The sequence below is a fragment of the Rattus norvegicus genome, chromosome 3, assembly GCF_036323735.1.
Source record: "Rattus norvegicus strain BN/NHsdMcwi chromosome 3, GRCr8, whole genome shotgun sequence".
Lineage (NCBI taxonomy): Eukaryota > Metazoa > Chordata > Mammalia > Rodentia > Muridae > Rattus > Rattus norvegicus.
Genome location: NC_086021.1, coordinates 124,504,395 through 124,514,129, shown reverse-complemented (window position 1 = coordinate 124,514,129; position 9,735 = coordinate 124,504,395). Strand labels below are relative to the sequence as shown.

Sequence of the window (9,735 nt, the reverse complement as noted above, 5' to 3'; positions counted from 1 at the left end):
TTATTATCCAATTTGTCAGCCCTCATAAAAAAACGTTTAAGGGATTAAATGGCAATTATGCATCATATAAGTATGCACGTACACCTATGTGCAAATGCATTCAAAGAGATCAGAGAAAGTGTACAGAGTGTCCTCTATTGTTTTGAGACATAGTCCATTACTGAACCTGGAACTCAATGGTTTTTTGGGGGGCAAGGGGGATTGTATTAGGCTATATCACCCTTGCCCCCACATTGTGGTTAGAGTTGCACGTGGCCACACCTGGCTTTTTATATGGATGTTTAGGATTCACTCAGGTCCTCATGCTTACAGCAAATGCCCTCACCCACTGAACTATACCAGAAAGGCAATGCTAAGACTCTCCTGGTGCTGTTGGTCAGTGTCCCCATTGTCTTAACATGACAACCCAACTTTGCTGACAAGCAGATTATCTCAATATCAAATGACATGTGGCTCAAGGCAATGTGTAAGGGCACTTGAAGATGGGAATGATCCAGTCCCTCATCCTTCTCTCCAAGTGGGAACAAAGCTACATCAAGCACTCTCCTCAGCTGCCCTCCCTTCACATTCAACTCTGGGGATAAAAACATTCAAAGGGGTTGAGTGAGCAGGTGAGTCAGAAATGTCTGCTCTGACAGAGTCGAAGGGCAGCTCTTCAGAGAGGGACTAGAAAGTTGAACATTGAATTACTACCTGGAATTTAATGAATATCAGAAGCATGTTCAATAGAGAGGAAATAGTAGGCTGTGCTAGACAAATGGCAAACTTCCTGTGCCTAAAATCAGTCTCAGACCTCCTGTGAGGAGATGGGGATGTAGCACAATTGCACAATACTTGTTAAGCCTGCACCAAACCTTGGGTTTGATTCCCAACACTACATAAAACTGGGCTTGGTGGTGTATGCCTGTAATTCCAGAACTTAGGAAGCAAAATTGTTTGTGTAAAGCTGTTCTGTTACACATTGTGAGTTTGAAGGCAGCCTGGGCCATGTGGAATACTATTTCCAAAAAAAAAAAAAATAAAGGGGTTGGGGATTTAGCTCAGTGGTAGAGCGCTTGCCTAGGAAGCGCAAGGCCCTGGGTTCAGTCCCCAGCTCCGGAAAAAAGAAAAGAAAAAAAAAATAAAACCAAACAAATATTGACTTGGGAATGGCTTAATCAGTAAGGTGCTTGTATGGAAAAGCACAAGACCTGTGTTTATATCCCTAGAACCCCATAAAAACAAGGAGGTGTTAGGGTGAACATTTGAGGTTCTGAGCTTGGCCATATAAGAGACAGCCACCCCAAATTATTTTGGGGATGATGTACATGTGCATGCGTGTACACACACACACACACACACACACACACACACACACACACACACACACACCTTTAGAAGTCCAGACAGTGAGTGCTTTGTGGGCTGTAAAGTCTGTCATAGCTACCCAGCACCACTTCATGGTGGATGCACAATTCAAAGCAGCCAGTCAACACAAATGAACCCCATAATGCCAACTTTACAGTGAAATTTGAATTTTAAGTCATATTCACATCATGAACTCCAACCAAATTAACACGTAAAAGCCTTATATTGCAGGCAGAAAGGTAGCACATGAGTTAGTCTTGGCTCACAGTGTTATACCTTTGTTGACTGCTGAGAACTGGAAACATTGGTTGTGTTCATGAAAATATGTGAGCCACCATTAGAATTGGTGCCACCTGCATTTGGAAGTTCCCCAAGCCAGTGGCATCCCCCAGTATGTGCTGAGTGGGGGAGCTCAGTCAATAGAGTACTTGTCTCGTATGCATAGGGCTCTAGGTTTGACTTTGATATCCCATGGGTTTGTTGACTTGTCTTTCTAAGAGTGTTCTGGAATGTGCTTGCTCCATGGCATCCAGTCTAACCTACCAGTCCCCTTCCCACCAAAACTATTTTTGGTTGATGCCTGAGCTCTAGCTTCCACCTGCGAGAGCATATGCACTTACAGACATATGAACATGTACATGCATGCACATGTATGTGAACGTGTCGTGCCCCCCCCATCTCTTTCATCTCCTTTCTCCTCTGGTACTCAATCCCCTTGTCTGTGCTCCCATCCTCATCTCCATCCCCATCTTCATTTTCCTACTCTTGCAGTTTTTAGTCATTTGTAGAAAGATGTGAAATCTGAAACAAGCACACCCTTTCTGTTCCATTCATTCATACAAAAATAAATAAATAAATAAAACTACAAGAACTTTATTAGTGAAACCTTGTAATTTATATATGCAGTGGCTTTATTATATGTTAAAGAGTTCCTCACCATAAGCAACAGTCATGTCATGGAAATGGAGTGTGTGGAAAAAGAGACAAAAAACTTTACTCTGTGGTTCATTGTTTGCAAACAGAATGGTTTGCAGTGAAAAACAAAGTCAGTGTCTCTAGAGACAGGACTGAACAGATATCTAGAAAGCCCACATTGTAAATAAAAAGAAATAAAAAGATATTATGACTGCTCCTAGACATGGTGGAGTTGGTTTATTGTAGCTATGAGGGAATAAACAGCCAGAGGTAGAAACAGACATCTGAAGAATCCAGAGTGGACACGACTGACAGCCTGAAATCAGGCCATGTGCAGGAAGGTGGGAAAAGAGGAGCAGGTTGGGGAGGGGAGAACCAGGAGCTAAGAGGCCAAAGGCAAAAAGGCCCAATACAGTCAAAATGGCTGGACTGTACAGGAAAGAACAACTTCACTTAGGGTAGGACGAGGGTACACCAGCTCTGATCATTAATAAGACCTAACACGTTGTATGCTTATCTTCCAGCTAATGTCTCTAGTGTCTAATCTTAGGGTTCTCGTCTTCTTTCCTTACTTTCGTTGACCTTATCAAGTTACTCCTTCTTGGGCTTATTGTCTTGGCTCTTCTGTAGCTCAATGTGACTTTCTCCTTTTAAAAATTAAATGCTAAAGGTCTAAGAATTTCGCTAAGTGTGCTTTGGCTGTATCTTCTATGTTTTGATATTTGATGTCTGTTATTACTCTTATTCTGGCTTAATTTTAAAATTCTTAAAAAAATTTTTTTTTACTATTTATCGTGCTTGTGTGCATATGCATTTATGTGTATAGCCATGTGCACACACTATAGCAAAGACATAGTAGTCAGGGGACAAGCTGTCCTACCATGTGGGGCCTACGTATAGAACTCAGATCATTAGGCTGGTGGCAATCTGATTCTTAGTTCTTTAACCACTGAGCCATATCTCCCCTGCCCTAATCTTTAATTTTTATTATAGGTCTTATTGTAATTTATTAACAATACATTCTTTTGCAGTGTTTTTAATGTATCTTGTGTGTGCATATAAATGTGTTCCTGTGTGGGTGCCTGTAGGATGTCATCACGCAGGTGAAGGCAGGTAAAAGACAGAATGAGGCCATCATTGGATGAGAAGGCAGGAGGGCAGGAGAAAAGTTTTAGAGAGGAGGGGAGTAACTCGATCGAGGAGAGAACATTTTATTTTTTATAATTTTACAGCAACAGGTGGCAAACCAACATGGTGGGCAAGAATCCACTAGCAATGCTAAGAGTTGAGAGGAAGTTTTATTTTCTAAGTAAGAGGAAGCCAGCACCATGTTGAGTCACATGATGTCTCAAGCTCAGGAACTTTAAACAAGGAAACAGCCTAGTAGGTCCCCTGCTGTGTGATAAATAGTGGCAGCTCAGAGAGACACAGATTAAAAGCTGCTTTTTAAAGAAAGTTGTATAGAAAGTCTTTCAGGATACTCATATTCCTCCTAATATGGGCTCCACAGGAATTTTGGGTTAAAATCCTAGTTACACGAGCTGCTTCTGAATAACAGGTATTATTAGAAGTTTGTTTTTAAGAAGAAAATACAGAGATTACCCGAATCATGTGGGGATTTTCACCCATGGTTCAGAATTTAGATAGGAGAATTAGTCATTGACTCCAAGTAGAGAATTGTAATATTTATAAGTTATAAGGTTAAATAAAAAATCTGAGGCTCTGGGTAGAGAGCTTAACAGATTGATATATTTTGGGTATTAATGTTAAATGAAAATCTGAGGCTCTGGGTAGAGAGCTTGACAAATTGATATATTTTGGGCTAAAGTCCTGGTTTGATAAAGTTGCTTATTGGTATTAGGGCTGATAGAAGGTGTTAATTTGTTTTATGAATTACCCCACTAAAGGCCATATGGCTCATTGATGCCAGCTAGCCAGGGTCTGTGGGGTTTTTTGTTTTTGTTTTATTGTTTTATTTTCCCCACAACAGGAAGCTCAGATTCTCTTAATGTGGGCTCCACAGGAATTTTGGGTTGATTTCCTGATATGACAGATTTAAAAAGCCTGACAGACTCATACACTATTGTTTAGATTACTTCCTTCTTTAAAATTGCTTAATCTTCATAATGGGTGTGACTTTGAGTTTTATGGTGATACTATTACTCTGGGAGAGAGTGCAAGATACAAGTTTTTTTGGTTACAGACTAAGGAACATGGCGTTTTGGGAGAAAGGTTTGTCTTTGTGTTTTTAAAAACGGTGATTAGGCTCTGGAAACCTCACAGAGTCATACTGATCAAGAGGAAGACTGCCTAAAATCTAGATTCAAGAGAATCAAACAAAAAGATATCTCTATTCTAAGCTTTTGTCTTGAGAATTATATTTTGCAGAATGTACCTACTTGGATTCCTGGTCTCAAGGACTTTCAACTGGGTCCAGTCAAGACAGGCACATCAGGCTACAACATTTGCTCCAGCGGAAAGAACATGGAGGCTGATGTTAAGATTCCTCTCTGCACACTTACAGGTTGTTATGAATATTCTTAAGAGATGGATGTATACAGGGCTTTGTGTGTTTAGGTGGGCAATTATATCTTACCAATTGCATCAAAGGTTATTGTGTGTTCTTTCATGTGGCAACTTAAGTTTAAGAGTATATGTGGTGGCTGGAGACACTAGGCCACCACAGGATTGGAATGTGCATTTCTGGCATTGTAGAAACCTGCCTTGGGAACTAGATATGGGTAGAGATTGTTACCAGGCTCAGAGAAATGCCATCAGCAGTGTGATACAGGATAGAGCAAGGGAGGTGAGAGGCTTTGCTGACTGAGGTGAAGATATCTACCAGTTATCTTGGGGCACTGCAGTGCTGGACCTAGTGTGGGGTAAAAGACCCCATTTTGTTTCTTATAATTTTACAGCAACAGGTACCCAAATACCACAGTGTGAGTATGGAGGTCAGAGGTCAACATCAAGTGTCTGTCCCCATTTTCTACAGTTTGAAACAGCATCATTTTTGTTGATGTCATTTTCCATCGTGTATACCAAGCTATCTGGCTCATGAGCTTCCAGGGATTCTACTGCCTTAGCCTCTTTTCCAGGAGGAGACCTGGAATTCTAGACATGTGCTACCAGGCCTAGCTTCACAGAACGAGTGAGTCAGCACACCTAAGCCCTTAATGTTTCTTAAATATTTAACTTCACTGAGATTAGTGTCCCTAACCAAGCCTTTTGAAATTTACTTTATTGCCCAATATAGTCATTTAAATAATTTTATATGTACATATGAAAATAAAGTATGTTTCATATTTTTAAAGGTGTTTTCCTTGCATGCATGCATGCATGTATGTATGTTCAGCATGCCTGTACAGTGTCTGCAAAGACTAAAAGGGTGTCAGAGCTCCTAAAACTGGATGAACAGACTGTGGTAAGCTGCCATGGGGGGCTGGGAACTGAACCCAGGTCCTCTCCAAGAACAGCAAGCACTCTCAACCATCTCTCCAGTCCCATTGTTTTGTAATTTTCAGAAACTGTGTATTCATTAGTGACAGGCTTACTTTGGCTCAAGAATTCAAGGACTCAGTTCATCTTGGCGGTGCAGTCTCGGCAACAGGAGCTTGTGGCAGCTGATGACACTTTCTCTGCATCAGGAAGTAGAGGGAGATGAATAAATGCTGGTGCCTAGCTAGTTTCTATGCAGTCTGGGACCCCATATCAAGGAATGATTCTACCCAGTTAGGGTGGGTTTTCCCACCTCAGTTACTCCTGAGGCTCGTTTCCATGGAGATTATAGATCCTTGAAATCTAGGTGATAAAGCTAACAATCAAGATTAACCCTCAGGCAGGGGGCAAATTAAAAGCCTAAGAAAAGTACCATTCACTAGGAGAAAGGGCTTCAGAGATTAAGGAGGTAAGTCTAAGATAACGTGCAGGCCAGACCAGTAGACCGGTTGCTGGAGTGCCCACCTCTCGTGCTCAGGGCAGTGAGCTCATTCTCAGAAACACAAACTTTTAATAACTTTCTCCTTCCAAGGGGAAATGATTTTAATCAGAGGCAGATCAAGCTGCAGGAAGTAATGGATGAGTGCCCACATTTATTGAGCACAACAGACTTGAGGTTGCACTATGACCAGGAAGCAAATAGAGGCCTCTTTGTTTGAACCTAAGGCATTGCGTGAACATGGTAGAGGCTCATCCTGGTTCTACAGCCATCTAAATATTCAAAGCATAATTCTTTTAGTGGCCTTAATACTGAAGTCAGGATTTAATTTTATGAGTATGTGTCTGCATGAAATTTATATGCATGTGTATCTAGGTGGCCTCAAAAGTCAGAAGACGGTGTCGCATCTTGCAGAACTGAAATTATAGTCAATTGTGTGAGGCCTGATGCAGGTGCTGGAAAGCAAACCTAGGCTCTCCCCAGTCCTGGATGGATTTCCTTTTGAGACCTTAAAACTGCTTCAATGCCATTGTGGGTAAGGCAGAGGTCAAAGAATGGAAGCAAGAAGCACTTACATAAGTTGAGAAGAACGAAAAACAAACCAAACAAAAGTCCCCAAACCCCTGAGCCTGGAAAGCGATGGGAATGGTGCACACCAGAGGCTGTACTGATGGGAGCTGTGCACACCCGAGCCTTGTTCTGAGATGGGAGCTGTGCATACCTGAGCCTTACACCACTCCCATCTCAGTGCAAGGCTCAGGGTGAGGACTAGGCCAACTGGCTGGGCAGTGGTGCAGCGGTCCATCGAGGCAGAGAAGAGCAAAGACAAAGGTCTGAGAGATGAGGGCAATCACTGAGAACTGGAGCATCCTGAGCTTTCTGGAAGAGACACACTTGGGTAGTTGAGTTAAATTTAATGCAGGTTGTTATGGTGCAACTCAATGGCCTTGTATAAATATGTAACCTTCCTTGGACCTGTTAAATGGGACATTCTCATATAAAGGGAACATTACATCCCTGCAATTTGAGTGAACCCAATGATTCCTCAGCATATCATTAAGTAATTGTTCTTAAACCCCCATTTTCTTCTTGCAAGACCACCACATCACTTATATGTATGTGTTGCTTTCATACTTGAGTAAGATTTACTATCAGGAAGCTCATGGATTGTTCTTTTATAATGTAAGGCAGAAAGAATAAAATCACTGACTTCCAACAAAAGGTCTTCTTGTTATAATCTGACAATCCTTGAAAAAGCCACATCTCTGCTACAGATTCTACAAACTGACTAGAACTTTGTTATTATGAAGACTTGTAATGTTGCAGACCAGAAATCAGAATTACCTTGGGCTATTCAGAATTATTTTAGTACCAATTGTATCATGCCTCCTCCATGTCTGATATCCTTTTGCTAATCAGGTAAAACCTTTGGAATGTTCTAATTTAGCTAATTAAAATTAGCTCATGATTCTACTCTGAAGTTTAAAAAAAGTCACCATACAACATCTGAAACCTTTAGCAATGGTGTCCTCCCACTATTAACACACCTGCTAAGCACCGCCCACCCAGTGTATGTGATGACTGCATTTACGACTGACTTGTTTTATAACCATAAAAACCCATGCAATAACTTCCGCAGCAGAATGTGTTATCCATGATAACCTGAATCCATGTTCCCAGGCTACATTCACTCACATTTGGCTAAGAATAAACTGTTCATATTCTTTTTGATGCAACAGCTGTGTGTTTTACATTGATGTTGTCTCTCTGAGAACAGGAGGTGGGGCTGTGTGTGTGTGTGTGTGTGTGTGCGCGCGCGCGCGCGCGCGCGCGCTCACCTGCCTATGCATAAATAGAACATTAAAATTCCTTTTTATGAATTCTTCCACAGATTAAGTTGAAAAAATATTTTTAAAGCAGAAAAAAGTAGGAAAGTATGGAGGATACAAAGATCTGTGATACAAGAAACCTTAAAATCAAGGTGACAGCTCCCATATGACAATGAGTTAACAAGTAACAGAAAGTTAGGCAAATCTCCAATTAGGCCTGCCCTTCTTTCTGACTCATACATAGCCTCTTAGCTGTTAAAAGGTATTCCTTTAGTACAGCCATTAACTTTGAGTTAAGAGGGACAGTAATTTTGCCATGTTTAAGTGACCCCCGCTATAAACTCCAATCTGGTTTCAAGGACAGGCTTATGGAAGAGCTAACATAGGAATGGCCCACCATTCTTTGAGGAACAATAAGCGACTCACTTGAGGTCACTGCTTATCCTTGGCTTCAAGGAGAAGAATCTGCTGCTGCTTTGGTGAAGAATCCCTTAGGGAAACATGACCAGTGAAGAGCATTGTACAGTGAGAGGCAGAGCGGCCAGGCCTCAAGGATCCTCCAATGATCTACTGCAATCCGATGCTCCCACTTTTAAGGGACTCTCCATAGGAAAAAGGATTCTGGTATAATCTAGTTGTAGGGTGAAGTAACTGTTCCTATCCTGTGAAAGTTGTGGAGCTGTCATGCACAGCCAAAACTGTGCCAGGACTCTAGAGTCAGATGAAACGTGGTGCCAACCAGGATTCTCCTTAGGGGAGCTTCTTAATCTCCCAAGTCTAAACCTCTTTCTTAGGAAAGCACAGATCCATACATTAAAGGATTAAGTGTAAAAGCTCTATTTTATTAGACTTAATATTACATACAGATTTTTTGAATCATCATTTATTTCAAGAATCTATTTCAGACCTCAAAGCAGTTAATTTTAAAGGAACTCGCTCTGGCTATTATACATTCACTGATTTTAATTATTTATATGTATCTGTATGAATATATGTTATGTGTCTATGTGTCCTGCATAATCAGAGTCTATCGGACCCCCCGGAACTGAAATTACACACCATTGTGAGCAGCCTGAATGGGTGCTGGGAATCACTCAGGTTACCCAGAACAGTTAGCAAGCACCTTTAACCATGGAGAATGCCATCTGTTTGTCCCCTGAAGCAAAGTTGTTGCATGTATCACTGAATTGATGGCCCGATTCCACTTCCCTGCTGTTCTTAAGCTTGGTATTGACTTGATGTGAACAATGTAAGTAACTTTCTGCAAGCCTATAAATAATCATAATTATGGGCCATACATGACTGAGGTATAGTTCATTCTTCAAATGACTACAACTGTAACATGGTAATCTAAAGGCGTTGCTTGGGTATCAATATGTTACCACAACTGATTCTGCCCTTACAGTTCTGCCCTTGTTTCTGCTGTAGTACAAAGGCAGGTGGCTAGTGCATGATGCAAAGTTTTCAGTGTGTTAAACATTTGCCACATATCCGTAAGGTGGCTAATTGTTGCAGCTGCAACATGGGTGCAAACTAGGAACTGTGTAAATTATCAACTAACAATTATCTGGAATCAAGGGTGAGGTCATGAAGTTGAACTGCAGGTGAACTTTCAGTTAGGGAACACAGCTCTGAAGAATGAAACCACATTTCAGATGAAAGCGCCCAGTTCCCCTGCTTTCTTCTCTAGTGATTAGGGTCTTACAC

General features: G+C 41.3%; 1 non-coding gene across 1 annotated transcript; it reads right to left on the bottom strand.

The window, feature by feature from the left end:
- Nucleotides 1–6,883: 6,883 nt before the first annotated feature.
- Mir674 (microRNA 674) lies at nt 6,884–6,960 on the bottom strand. The gene has a single exon (NR_032290.1). It is a non-coding gene; the product is annotated as a microRNA 674 (primary transcript).
- Nucleotides 6,961–9,735: the final 2,775 nt, after the last annotated feature.